Here is a 15,479-nt window from a genome sequence, read left to right on the forward strand (position 1 = left end):
ATTTAGATAGAATTGACTTGAATTTCTCTCCATTTAAGTTGATGACTATTATTGGCCAAGGCCTTTTCTTCACCTAATGAAATGTAAATGCAGTTTTTCTATCTTTCAGTTTGTTTATATGGTGGATTATGTTTATTGGTTTACATATGCTGATCTATTCTACATCTCAGAAGTAGAAAGATGGAAGCCAAAAATGCAAGATTAATACATTTAGAGATTTATTTTTCCTGGAGTATGGACTTTGATAGATTAGGTCTTGTTTTCATTTTTGTAAGTGGTGCTGTTTACAGGCTGAATTCGATAGACTTAATGGTACTTTCATCATGGAATCAGTTGTCTTAAGTTCTGGGGGCCTCCTAAGTTCTAGAGACCTATTACCTGAAACATACCCAAAGTTGTGGAATATGGTGAAGGATGTCCTAGAAGACAAGTTTATAGTGCTAAATGCCTACATTAAAAAACAATAACAGCAACAATAAAACATTCAACCAACCAACAAACAGTAACAATAAAAACTGAGGAGATATAATGCTACTAACAGCCCACTTGAAAACTCTGAAACAAAAAGAAGAAATCACACTAAAAAAGAATAGACTGAAGGTAAAAATAAATTCAGGGATAAAAAATTTTTAAAAAAGGATAAAAACAACCAATCAAACAACAAACAAACAAAAATCAATAAGCAAACAGCTTTTGTTTTGAGAAAATCAATATGAGTGACAAACCCTTGGCCAAATTAGGTAAAATGAATGAAGAAAATATTTAAATTAACAAAATTTGGGATGAAAAGGAGATATAGCTATATATACAATGCAAATACAAATTATGATAAGAAAATATTTTAAAAACAAGTTCTATACAAAATTAGAAAATATAAAATTAATAAATTGCCTTAATACTTACTACCCACCAAATTAAATCAAGATAAGAAATGCAATTGAAATAGAGCTATATCATCTACTGAAATAGAAGGATTAATTAAAAAAAAACTACCAAACCACAAAAAGTCCAGAGTTAGATGGTTTTCATACAGAATTCTTCCCGAATTTCAAGGAAGCATTAATGCCAACCCTCTTTAAATTATTCCACAAAATAGAAACACAAGGAAAATTATTCATTTCCATGTAGGAAGTCATAGTTATTGAGATACCTAAGGTACATAAAAAGCAAACAAGATGAAAATTATAGACCAGTTTTCTTTATGAACATAGATAATTTATGAATAGAAGATTTGCAAAATGAATCAAAAAACATGCCAAAAATCATTAATCATGTTCAAGCATGCATCATTCCAGAGATGCAGGGATGGTTAAACATATGTCAACCAATAAACATAGTTTAGGACTCTCTGACTTTTAGAGTCTCCATTGAGAAATTAGGTATTCTAATACATCAGCTTTTATTTATTACTTGTTTTCTCCATTGCATTGCTTTTTTGTTCTGTATGTTTAGTGTTTGGATTATTACATTGCAAGGAGACTTTCTTTTCTACTAAAGTCTGTTTGGTGTTCTTTTACCTTGATAGGCATCTCCTACTTTGGATTAAAGAAATTTATTTTAAGATTTTGCTGAAAATATTTTCTATACCATTATCTGCTTTTCTTCTCCTTCCTCTAGTCTTCCTACTCATAGATTTGGCCTTTTTGTAGCATCCCAGATTTTCTAGATGCTTTGTGTCCACAGTATTTTTAGATTGAAATTTACTTTAACTGAGGTGTCCATTTATTCTATCTTGTCTTCAGTGCCTGCAATTCTCTCTTCCATCTCTTGCATTATGTTGGTGAGGCCTACCTCTCAGTTTTCTGTTCAAGTTTAAAATGTTTCATTCCCAGGTTTTCCTCAGATTGAGTTTTAATTACTGGTTATATTCTCATTGTTTTATTACTTTCCTCCAATGTGTATTTGGTTTTCATAGAGTTCTTTAAGAGAGCTATTGGGTTTATCTTTAAGGACTCCTAGTATATTAATAAAGGCTAATTTCCAGTTTTTGTTTTATACTTCCCCTATATTGGATTTCTTAGAGCCTGCTGTATGAGGGTTACTAGGCTTTGGTAGAGAGATGTTGTCTTGGCTGTCAGATAGTATGGAAACAGTAGACAAGTTAATAAGGCATAAAAAGAATAAAGAATAATTTAGAGATGATAATTAGTATGATAAGGAGAAAATATTAGAGGGAATAAAAAACTGAATGAATGGTACTAGTAAGGCACATGTATTACCTTTAAGAGTAGCTTCTTTAGGTCTTCTTGTGAGATATACTATGTGACAATCTCTGTAAGGGGAACAAGTTATTTATAAGTATATTGGAGACAGCAAATGGCCAACATAAAGAGCCTGTGAATAATCTTATCTACACCTGTAAAGTCCATCTACAAAGAAGTGAAACAGGAAGGAGAAGAAGAAAAAGTGGCTAGTAGGGACAAGAAAAAAAAAAAGAAAAGGGGAAAGAGGACACAATTCTTGACAGGTTGGTGAATCCAATATCAGATTGAAATTTGTTTTGGCAGTAAGTGAATTTATATTATTTCACAGGACTAGGAGAAAATAAGTAACTTTATTTAGGCTTGTATAAAATATCTTAGTGGCTGATGTGCTTACAATAGAGTAAAGGCAACTCAGGAGAACAGAAACTGTTATATAGTTCAAACTATAGAAATAATTTCTATGCATCAAGGTAGTACAGACAGAAGCAGAGAACGTAATAGTGTTATATACACCTGTTCCCTAAGTGGAGACAAAATATTTTGAAATCTTCTATGTCATATACAAACAAAAGGACTATGATTAATATATATTTTATGATACAGATGATATAATACATAAAATAAATTTGAAATACTTATAATATCCAAGTGATTGTTACATGTAAACATTTGAAGATATTTATTCAAGTTGGATAGAAGAAATAACGCATGCTAGAGAAATCACTAAGACATATTTAAACTAAAATTGAACTCGAAATCTATGAGAATTTTATGTATTCTGACATTGTTCCAGAGCAAAATATAAGCAGCAATCTTTCTGAATATTTTCACACTTTCATCCCTTGCTTTCCAGTGCTTACTTTTCAGCTTTCTCATTCTTTGCCCAAAGCTTCATTAGTGTCTACTCTCTTCTCTCTGTTGGTCGGTTTTTTTCCCTCATATTTCCAGGGAGCACTTATAATTAATTAACCTTCATTATAGTTATATTTGTAATAACAGCTTCGTCAACAATTTCTAGCCTTGATTTTTAAGTCAAACACTTTAACAAGATATTTTGGAAGGGAATACTACCCCTTTGAGCTTACAGCCACGACACATTCCTTCAGAAGTCCAGAGAAACCTCGTGGAAGCATGAGAGATCCCACTCAGTCACACTTTCACTCAACTCACACGTATACATGACATCATAAATATATGCTATATGACACTAAAGGGGGATGATACAATCATAATCTAAACAATCAATTAAGTGATTAATTTTAAAACATGATTATATCATCTTTTAACTGTTCTCACTTATATATTTTAAGCAAAATAACTAGCTCATTTTGATCTAATCATGTCAATTTTTAGAATCACTCTGGAATTCAATTATTAACCCACTTTATATATGTACCCTTATATTTTGCAGTGTTTCAAATTTAGTAGAAGAGTAACATCTACAGTAGGCTCAGCTGGCAATTGTCAGTTTGAAAATACCATGCCTGAAATTGTCAAGGAAAATATATTCCCAGATTTTTACATATCTTACTCTCTCATGTTAATAACATTTTGAAACAATTTGTAAAGAAAATGTATTTTTTAATTTACTTAAAAGTTTTCAGAAACTATCTATTGAATAGAAATACAGATAGAAGTAGGAGAAAGTAAAACAGGAATGTGCATCCATTTCAAATGGAACCCAGATGTTCACAATAGCATTAAACTATAAGATCATTCCTGAGTTCACACACACACACACACACACACACACACACACACACACACAGACACACAGATTTGTATTTGTTTAATTCAGGGGTTAAAAAAACTTTTATGCATGGGTATGTGAAGTGAACGTTTCTAATTTCTTTGAAGACGCAGTGTGTCAACATGTTTTTCTGTAAGAGATGTGAGATGGCATGTGATGTTTTTCTGGGAGCAAACAAATGAGAAGGCACATGATGTTTGGCAGGGTATAAATATAACCCCACAGACAGTTTGAGAAGCCTCTTGCTACGCTGGCATGAAAGACTTCACTGGTGTTCATTTTGTGGATAGAAATATTTCAGAGAACTTGTGGTACTCTGGCTAATTCTGGCTGCTTGCACTTACTCTTGCAGATTTGACAGAACCTTGTGGTTTCTGCTGGATTTTTCCACTGCTCCTGATTCATAGATTCATGGGACTGTTTAGTGTTGTTTATTAGACTCAGTTGCTGATATCTTGACAATACAGAGTGATACTGGTCCAAGGAACAATGTCTAACATTCTTCTCTTCTGGTCAGTGGATTAGAAATTAGATTGAAATATTTAAGAACTCTAAAGTACGTGTAGAAAATCTACTTGCTCAGTCTTTTTCAGTCTTGCTCAGATTTTCTTCTCTTTGCCATGGCTGCTGACAGTTCAAGAAGACAATGACTATATCGTATCCAGAAGATGATGTACAACAACAGATATAAAAATACAAAGAGCATATTTTCAATACGTTTACTAGCAATAATTTCATTTGGAGGGCGGTATTCATGACACATTAAAATTAGGGAAAACCTTCAGTCCTCTGTTTCACTGAAGAAGTATACAAACACATGAAGAATTTACAAACAAAAACATAAAATGTGAGACAAAATCCTGTATGTAATTTATTCAAACAATATAACCTGAAAAAAAACATAACTAGGACTATTTCTTCAGTAATTCATAAATTCAAAGAATTTATACCACCAAATGTAAAGCTTAGTAGTGGATGAAACTCGGCCAGGTGTGGTTGTGCATTCCCAGCACTAAAAAGGCTGATGCAGGAGCATTGTAAGCTTTCCGTCAGATTGGACTACTAACACTCTATTCCAAGACAACGAATTGAGCTAACTAAATAAGTAAAAATAGAAAAGATTATTTAATAGGTGTATTAAGTAAACATTTATAGGCACAGATTCTCACGTGCAAAAAAGAAAGAAAAATAAGGAATATTTTTATTTTTAATTTCAAATCTATGGTTTCTAGAAAATTCAGAAATACTATAAGTGCTTATTTTATTAAAATGTTTAAATGGACTGCATTTAGAGAAAACACTCCCCTGGAGGGAAAGACCTGGTGGCACTCAAGGAAGGACAGCTGGTAGCCAAGAAGAGACTTGATACCCTATGAGAATATACAGGGGGAGGTAATCCCCCTCAGGAACAGTCATAGGGGAGGGGAATAATGGGAAAATGGGGGGGGGGGAGGGAGGAATGGGAGGATACAAGGGATGGGATAAACATTGAGATGTAACAAGAATAAATTAATAAAAATGCAAAAAATAAAAAATAAATAAATAAATAAAAAAGAAAATACTGGATTTAGTCAAAATAAGTATACTCAAATATCTTTGCCACCACTTTCTTTGTTTAATTTATATGAAAATTTCTTATAAATTTTATTCACATCATTTTCCTATATTCCTCTCTCCACTCTCACTCCTCCAGGCTTCCCCATTTCAAAATCATACATTTTTTTCTAAAATTACTGTGATTCTGTTTAATGATGCTCATGTGTCTTTGTATGTGATTGAATGTATGTATGTGAATAAAGCTGGCTGACGACTTAGGTCAGGGGTCATCCTGTGGAAAGTTGGCTTTTTCTTCCATTAGCAGCAAGGATAGCCTGTAGCTCTTCTCAGTGTGGAGTCTTGTGAAGGATTCCTCTATACATCTTGGCACATAATGGTCTCTGGAGGTCTTTGCAGGTAGCCACACTACTGAGAGTTCATAGGTATACTATCTCTGCCCTATTCTAAAGACACTATCTTGCAGCAGTTGTCCCGGTAGGTGGGTTCTTGTTACTTTCTGCTCCACAGTAACTTATTCTCTGCATTTTGACAAGTTGTTGACCTCTCTAATATCCTGAGTCTTACAAAAAGTAACTTTTTGATGGGGGATTAAAATTACCCTTTCTTGTAGGTATGATGATAAGTATTTATGAGGCAGTTGAAAACTACATTCTGTCAATAGCATGGTAGGAGTACGTGGTCCTCCTTTTTTATGACCTCTTCAGCTATGGGTTGTTGACTAGATTTACATGACTATGGGTCATCGGCCAAATTGGACAGCTGATGTTTAACCCTAACACGCAAGTGCCACTATTACACTGTTGCTCATATATCCACGCTAGTCTTTCTGTGGTTCATGCACAGGCTTTACAGTTTAGTGACTATTCATAAGTTTCTTTCTTAGAAGAAGGCATGGCAGCTCCAGATTCTGTAAGAGTGAGCCCTCAAACTTCCACGTGACTTCCAGGTGGATTCCTCAGAGCCTGAGATTAGAATATTTGCTTTCTTCAGCAAAGGAGTTGTTCAAGCAAGCAACCACGAGCAATGGCAACAGCTTATATTGCTTTCAGAAATGCTTGTATTATCATGACCAACAACTCAAAAGAAAGGTTTCCATGCTTAGGACTAGAGAATTTGAAAGATAATCTATGGTTTTTGGGCGATCATTATCTTACCATATTGGGTAATGTGTGTATATGTGGGGGATATTCTGTGTGTGGGTGTGCATGCACTTTAAATGAGCTTATAAAGTTGCAAAGGCTTTAGAACCACATGATAAAGTAAACATGATATAAAGTTTGCTTATGGTCATAAACACAGTGAAATTTAGACTGAAATGATAAGGTACTCCAAATAGGAATATAAACATCCCAAAGCAAAAAAGAATGGTAATAGTCAGGCTCTTATAGGCTGCACGAAGTAATCACAAGGCAAAACACAATAAAGTGCCTCGTCCTTTATATCCAAAATGATTTATTTTTGCCTCTCCTGAATTATCTTCAACAAATAGAACAGAGGTAAATTCTAGGCAAAAATATAAATTGAATGTGTTTGCTACTTAGATACTGAGAGTTTTTAATGTTGGTTATTGATCCTGATTTTCCTTAATTATGGCTAAATCTGACCAGATACAAAAAATAGTTTAAAAATAAGTCTTTTGTAGTAATTTATACCTATTTGAATTAACATTAAACTATTTAGATATTTATGTACATTCAGTGGATATGTACCTCTAATTTGCTTGCATATGTAATATATATAACATGTGTACATAAAAGTATAGTATATATATATTATATCTTTCAATATGTATATTATGTGTATTTTGTGATCATGTGGATTAAGGTTAGGTGTGTACATCATGTGTACATAAATATATAGTATATATTTTATATCTCTTAATATGTATATTTATGTATATGTGCATGTGTACTCCTGTGTCTGGGGTTATATATGGTTTACATGCATCCACGGCTGCATAGAAAAAAAGCTGATGTAGGTATCTTCCTTGATAGCCCCTCCCCTAATATTTAGAGGCAGTGTCACTCGCTGAATGCAGTACTAATGAATTGGCATGACTGAATATGGCGCGAGCTTTGCCTTTCCTGTGGCTATGGTTGTATTCCAACATCCCACCTCTTCTGCTGGATGCTGGACATCTGAACTCAGGTCTCATTCTTCTATAGCAGGTTCTTACTGATGGAGACCTCTCTCTAATCCTTCAAGATATACCTTAAGTTATCTAGGTACAGGTAGATATACGTATAATTGTACACAAAATTTGAAAAAGTAGTACATTCTTTCTAAGCATTGTTACTTTAAATATCTAATACAACTGGATTGCATGACAGTAGCATTGATCCATTAAAAGAAGTTTTAACAAAAATATTTTTATTATATGAAATTATTGTATTCTTGCATGATGACCTTACTAGAAAATACTTCTTTTACTTTTTAATTTAATTTTGATAGTATAATATAGTGAATATTTCTCCCTTCCCTTTGTCCCTCCAAACTGTTCCACATATCACCTCCTCTTTCAAATTTGTGATCTCTTCTTTCGTTAATTGTCATTACCTGCATATATCCATATACATAAAAATTTCTAAATGCCACCTCTTCAGTCAATATAATGTTACTTGTGTGTATGTTCCCTGGTTGATAATTTGACACTGGACAAGCAGTGTGCTCTTTTCCATAAAGGACCACCTCTCCTACTCCCAGCTTTCCTCATTTGCTTTGTGTAGAGTTGAGGCCTCATGGGATTTTTCCTGTCTGTTTTGGCATGATCTCTAGGGTTTTCTTTGTTTAGTCTACATTTGGGCAGTCATGTTTTTGAGACTCTATAAGCAGATATTACTAGAAATACAATCTCATAACAAACTTTCTCTAGCTTTAGCAGTCTTTCCACTCCTCTTCTGAAATGATCGCTGAGCCTTAAGTGTTTTACTGTTTTGTAGATATACCAAGAGGGATTACAGAAGAACATGGGAGGAAGGTAAACTATAATAGCAGGATATGAATGATCTGATGAGGAAAATAAAAAAAAAGAGGTAGCTCTCTAGGGTAGGAAAAGTAGTAAATGCAGAAAAAAAAAAAAGGTAGACTGGTAAAACAACCATAAAGATACCTGAAGAAATGACAGTGTATTATATTTTCCTAAAAATATAATACACATAATTCCATGTGTAAATACACATATATGGTTTTTATGACCTTTTCTTATCTGAGTCAAGAGCTAAGGAGCACTCAGAATAAACTCCAATACGCTATGTGTTAACAACCCTCTACTGGTTGTTTTCCAAGTTGCTCTTGAAAAATCTCCCTAAATACACAACCTATTATTATTACCCCTGGTTCCAAACTGGATTCAGAAGTTTAAGTCCTTATTGCTGTAGAAAACACTTTTGAAAAGCACTTGAAATATTATAAAGATTGGCAAGATATTCTGTTCCATATTTTATGTGACAGAGGCCATTACATACATGCATGTATTTAGGTATGCATGTGTGCATCACAAGGATAACACATAGATAAGTTTAAGAAGTAAGGACTGTGCTGTTTAAACACATTCAGTTATGCTTCTGCGATCTCTATGGTCTAGACATTTGACATTGGGAATCTTAATTAATTTCCCTAGAAAACAGGAATCTCAGTGGCTTTTTAGGCACCAAATATTTATTGAAGATTCTATGTATTATTTATTTTTCTAGGTGCTGAATTGATGATAGTGAACAAAACTGTCAAGAGACTGACGTTCATGTAGAATATAAATTCTTAGGATAAGGAGAGTGGAAAAGAGTGCATGTTACATGGTGAAAAGTACATCATGGTGAAATGAAATCCAACTAAGCAGTAGTGTTTATAGCATGGGTAGGACCTTGTGTTGGGTCCACGGTAGCATACATAGCACATACATGTGCATATACATACCATTAATAGATGGGTATGGTTGTCTTTTAATTAAAGCATGTAGAGATTATAGAAAAGGATGCGTCATACCAATTGGTTAAATAGATAAAAATAGAAAAGTATTACTAGCAGCATCCAGGATATTTAAATTATGTTCTTAGAAATATACTTCAGATCACCAACATTCTTCCCAAATTAAAGCGTAAATAACTATACATGTCATGGAAAAGCAACTAACCATAAGAAAAGTTTTCTTAATTATACTTAATCAATCAGTTTACTCAATTGTATACAATAGCTTTTTTTTTTTCCTGTGAGGTTTACTAATCACTTAAATTAAGGAAGCACAAACTATTCTAATTATTTGGAATGCTAAATGTTTTTATAAAATTACTCAAGTATTTTCTGAAAGCATGTGTACTTTTAAAATTCCATGTAATATATTTTTTCACATTGTACCTACTATACTATATTTATATATTCGCCTAAATTTTAATCATTTGGCATAATCTTTGATTTTTCAGGCTGCCATATTAGTGATGCTAAAGGAAAGAATGATAGTTGACAATTTATAGATAGAAATTGCATCTGGGCATGGCGGTACATGCCTGTAAACCAAGCACTCAGGGAGACAAAGTCAGGTAGATCTCTAGGAGTTCAAGGTCAACCTCATTGACAAACAAGTCCAGGACAACCCTGTGTTTAAAAAATAACAATAAATAAATAAATAAGCAAAAAAATCTTTCTAAATTCCTATCAGTAAAGGCTTAATTAAATTAACCTCTGTATGACAATTTTAACAGAATTCCTACAGCTGATGTCTTTAACAAGATAATTTAATCTTGAGAAAAAAAACAGGAATAAGAAGGATGACAGGTGGATTCCAAGATGCTGGTGCCCAACATGCACAATATCTGAATAGCAGAAGATGAGAGACTGCGTACCGTGAGTGACCCGGCAGACTCCAAAATGCCAACTTTTGTCTAGGTACACATAGTTCCAGAATCCCCTTCCTTGCCCCAACAGCCCCACCTGGAACCTTCTGCCTATCTGAACATAACTTCTGAGGTCCAGCGACACATGGATCCAATATCTGGACACCAGACTCTTCCCACCCCCCTGAGGACAGCTCCCAGACACCAGAGACATGGTTCTCCCCCATTTCCCTTAGTGGCCAGCTAGACAATAGGAGCGTACAGGTCCCATGCCAAGATAGCAGTGCCCAGTTGCCCAGGACCATGGGGACTACAGAATGAGCAAGCAGCTGTTCTGCTGGCTCTGAAAGGCACCTGTCTGTGTTTCTCTGGAGAAAAGAGAATATCCAGGCTGGCTGCCAGATGCACACTAAACCACACTCAGACCTACCAGGTACTCCCGCCATCCTGAGGACAACATGCAGATGCAGCCTATGGTTCATAGCAATACCAGTCATCTTGAAGAGACCTGAAAGACCTCAAAATAACACTCTCATTCCTTGACTATAGCTCTAACTGGAACACAACCAGCAGAGAAGACTCATGGGCTCTTCGAGTAGATCTAGTCCCTCAGCCCATGACCCTTGGTTCTTCCAAATGTCCAAGAAGTCCAGCAAGATCCAGGAACAATCATCCAATGCCAGGGACAACAAGATGGTTAAAAGCCACCTTAAGAACATAATCAACAAAAACCAGGGCATTATGGCACCACCAGAACTCAATGTGCTTAAAACAAGTTCTGGACATCCTAACACAGCTGAAACACAAGAAAACAACATTAAAGCCATGCTTAGAAAGTTGATAAAGGCCTTTAAAGAAAAAACAAATACAAGAAAATACAATCAAACAAGTAAAGGTCTTTAAAGAGGAAGTGAATAAATCACTTAAAGAAATACAGGAAAACACAATCAAACAGATAGAGGTCTTTAAAGAGGAAACTCAAATCAGGAGCATCTCTGTGACAAGCTAGAGACCTACAACAGGGTAGGATTCTGAGAGGATATGGGGTGACTCTAGATGAGACTCCTAGTAGCAGGGGTCATCGACACCTGAAGAGGACACCCTCTAACTAGAAAGGACTCCTCGACACCTGAAGATGACACCCTCTAACAAGAAAGGACTCCTAGTAGAGAGAGGAGAATGCAAACCTACCTACAAAAAACTTTGACTCCAAATTTACTATGCCAACCAGATGTGTAGGTATAAAGACAGAACAGATTGATGGAATGTCCAAATAATGTCTGGCCCAATCTGAGACAGACTGCATGAGAGAGGGCCAACATCTGACACCATTAAAGATACCCTGCTATACCTGCATACAGAACCTAGTATATCTGGCCTCTGAGAGGTTCCATCTAGCAGTGAATCAAAACAGATGGAAAAAGTTACAGATAAACATTGGACTAAGCAAAGGGACTCTTGTTAGAAAGTAGTGGGAAAGATGCTATGACCTGGAGGAGGCAGAAGCTCCACAATAAAACCAATCAATGCAACTCAACAGGGCCCAGAGAAACTTGGGGAGACTGTAGCACCAACCAAGGAACATGTATTGATTGGACCTAGGCCCCTACGAAGATGTAGGAAATTTGCAGCTCAGGTTTCATGTGGGATCCCTAGTAAGGGGAACAAGGGCTGTCTCTGACATGGATTCTGTTGCCTGCTTTAATCACTTCCCCCGGTTGAGCTGCCTCTCTAGGCCACAGGGGAAGAGGAAGCACTCAGTTTTGATGTTACTTTATTTGTGGGGTTTGTTGGTGTGGGGTTTCCCCCTTTCTGAGGATTAGAAGAAAGAGAAAACAAGAAGAGGGAGGGATATTGAGACCTGGAGGAGAGGAGGGAGGGAGCTAAGATCAGGATGTAAAGTGAATAAAGAAAGTAAGAAAGAAAGAGAAAGAAGGAAGGAAGGAAAGAAAAGATCTGCTGAAGGAAAGCGGTAAAAAATGCACCTTAAACTATGGTTTACAATCTCAATGTTTTAAAAAATATTACATCATAAGGATATATATATATATATATATATATAATTTATGTATCTGCATGTATGCTTATGTTTTCTTTACATTTAAATTAAATATACTTTAAATAAATTAAAAAAGAATGATGACAGGTGACACTGAAAGAGATTATTTGAAATGACACAGTATGTGTTGTGAGATTGTGTTTTCCTGTTGAAACTGTATTTCCAAACTCAATATTGAGTTTTCATAATTCTAAAATATTCATTGTTTTAAAGTATTTTGACTTATAAACACCAACATTAAATTTTAGTGAAATGATTCTGTCTTGGGCTTTATTGCTGCTTGTCAAAATGGCACGAATAAATATTTAATGTGCTGTGACCTTCAATTCTCTTGTACATAAAGCACACTTTGTATCAGGATCAGCTAACATAGGAATTTCTAATATTTAAGCTACCCATCACAATATCAATTGTTTGTATTACTTGTTATCACAGCTTGAGCAAGAAAATACATATATGTGGGAGAATAGTAGCCTAGGATTACAAACAAGGGTCGAGGAGAGCTTCAACCTCAGAAACATCAGTTGAGGTATGCAGGAGTTGGCTTCCTCCCACCTCCCAACCTGGTACCTTGAAATCTGCTGCCCACAATTAACCCTAGTAAAAATTTACTACCTTAACAGTTATCAGGCTTCACTCCTTGTTTGACATTATATTATTTCCCCTCAGCCTCTACAGACCCTCATTATACATATGAAATATTCTAACACCCCTCTCCTGGTCAATTGTACAGAGCCCCAGAGACCTTTGGACACTTCCCCAGCGCCATAAATATACCCCCCAGCCGCCCCAGTTAAACAAACTCTCTTACTGAAGCTCTTTTCCTAGAAAGATGTTTTTCACACACTCACTGCAGAGAAAGATTCTGCGTTGCTCCCACTTGCCCTAGCTAAGCTTCCCTCCCTCCAGTCCAGCTTGGTGCCCAAAGAGTCTGGATACCAAGAGTGGAGGGAAAAATAATGGGTAACATATACTACACATTAATACATACTACATAGTATATACTAATAAAAACACCCTCTTAGTCCCTTATTTCATTTTCACAGCAGTCATAAGTATAATTAATTTCAAATACATTAAAATGTGTGCTTTATGTATATAAAATAGGGTAACATATTAATAGTTTCCATTTAATTATCATAAACTATGCAACATACTATCTACATTGTTATTTCTGTTGTTTTTATTAAACTATGTAAATAGCCACTCATAAAAGCAAATATATTTTCTCTCTCCCTTTTGATTTGTACTTTAAGCTATTAAATTTTATTTAGTCACTTCTTAATTATAAAGTTTTGCCCCAGTATTCTGGTACTAATGAATACGGTGTGTAAATTTTAAATATATGTCTGTGGTTGTATCTGTAGAATAAATTTCTGAAAGACAAAATTTTGTTTAGAAACCACTGTGTCCATCCACTTATAGATATGATTTTGTATAGGTCATATTAATTTATGTTTCCTTTATGAAAATAAAATAGTTCCTGTTAGCTTACATCATCACTCACAATATGATACAAAATTTTGAATCTTTAAAAATATAAGTATAAACAATCATTTTGGAAGATTTTATTTGTATTTCATTATTCTGGGTGATTCTGAATATTTATTTCATGTCAAAAGACTAGATATAAAATTATTTGCTCACCTTTTTCCCTTGCATGTTTAATATGCTTTTTAATTTTTCTCGGCACAAAGTATTGTCAAAATGATTGATGACAACCTTTTCTTTTCTTTTATAGTAATTTGGTGCTATTTTTTTTCTTGTTTAGCTTTTGTTTTTAACAATTGTACTAGAATATGTTTCAATACACTTTTAATAAGGTTACCTAAGTATGAAGATTGCCCTTGCAATAAAAACAGCAAATGTTTCTAATCAGTACTTTAGACGTGCTGTATTCTAACAATTTCATACTTTTACAGCTTAGGGAGATCCCATTTCTATTCTGCTGTTCTCTTTCATCACTGTGTTAGCCTGTTTCATAACCCTGAATCCACTTCCTATCCTTATGTGTATCTTTTACTTCTTCCCTTTCTCACTTCTTTCCTTTCTTCCATCCATCCCTCCTCCATCTATTATTTCTCCTGCTTCTTCCTTCCTTCTTTCTTCCCTCTTCCTTCCTTCCTTCGTTCCTTCCTTCTAGTGCAGTTCTTACAAAGGTAACATTTGTTGTGTGTTCATGAAGGCGATCAACATGGCATATAGAAAAGAAAATGTTTCACAGCAGTCCTCCACAGGTTCTAACTCCCACAGTCCTTTCATCACATTGTTTTTGATGCTTCATCTTCCTTGGAGAAGGTAACGTAAATATCCACAAATATCTGTATTAGGACTAGGCATTAACTGGTGTTTATTTTCACCCTTTGATAAGTTATTAGAGTCTCTTTTTTATTATTACTCACTGTCAAAAGTTATCTCTGACCAAAATTGGGAGCTACACTATTCCATGGGGTATAAACATGAATATTGTAAATATATTTTAACTAAATATCCTGTGAACAATTCATAAATAGAAGACTCCCTATGAGTCCTGTTCACAGTGGTCTGGCCCTGGACAATTGGGCAGATAAAGCCACAGTCCCCACGGCCCAGTGGGGTATCCTGTATGCTTTGGAGAGGCTAGACTGCTCTGAGGGGTCAGGCCAGAAAATTAAACAGCGGCCCCCAAAACAACTGGACTGAATCCTCTCAGAGCAGATGTCTACCTCTGCTCACCCAGTCAGGAGCTTAAGGTGTAGAGCAAAGTCTCTTGGAGCGGATACCAGAAAGCCTGCCGGTTCCAGAGAAGAACTCCCTGATCCACACAGGCAAGGACATGTAACCTACAATCACTCACTAACTACCCACTCTCAACAACCAATGAAGGACACCAGAAATTAACACCCAATATCAGAGATAGCAAGATGATTAAAGGACAGTGTAAGAATGCAAACAACAGAAACCAAAACAACTTGGCATCCCCAGATCCCAGCTATCCCAAAGAAAGCAAACCTGAGAACTCAAACACAATTGAAATACAATAAAATGACCTGAAATCCTTAGTAATGAATATGATAATGGAGGAAATGAATAAAATCTGTAAT

This window comes from Acomys russatus, chromosome 15 (genome assembly GCF_903995435.1).
Source record: "Acomys russatus chromosome 15, mAcoRus1.1, whole genome shotgun sequence".
NCBI lineage: Eukaryota > Metazoa > Chordata > Mammalia > Rodentia > Muridae > Acomys > Acomys russatus.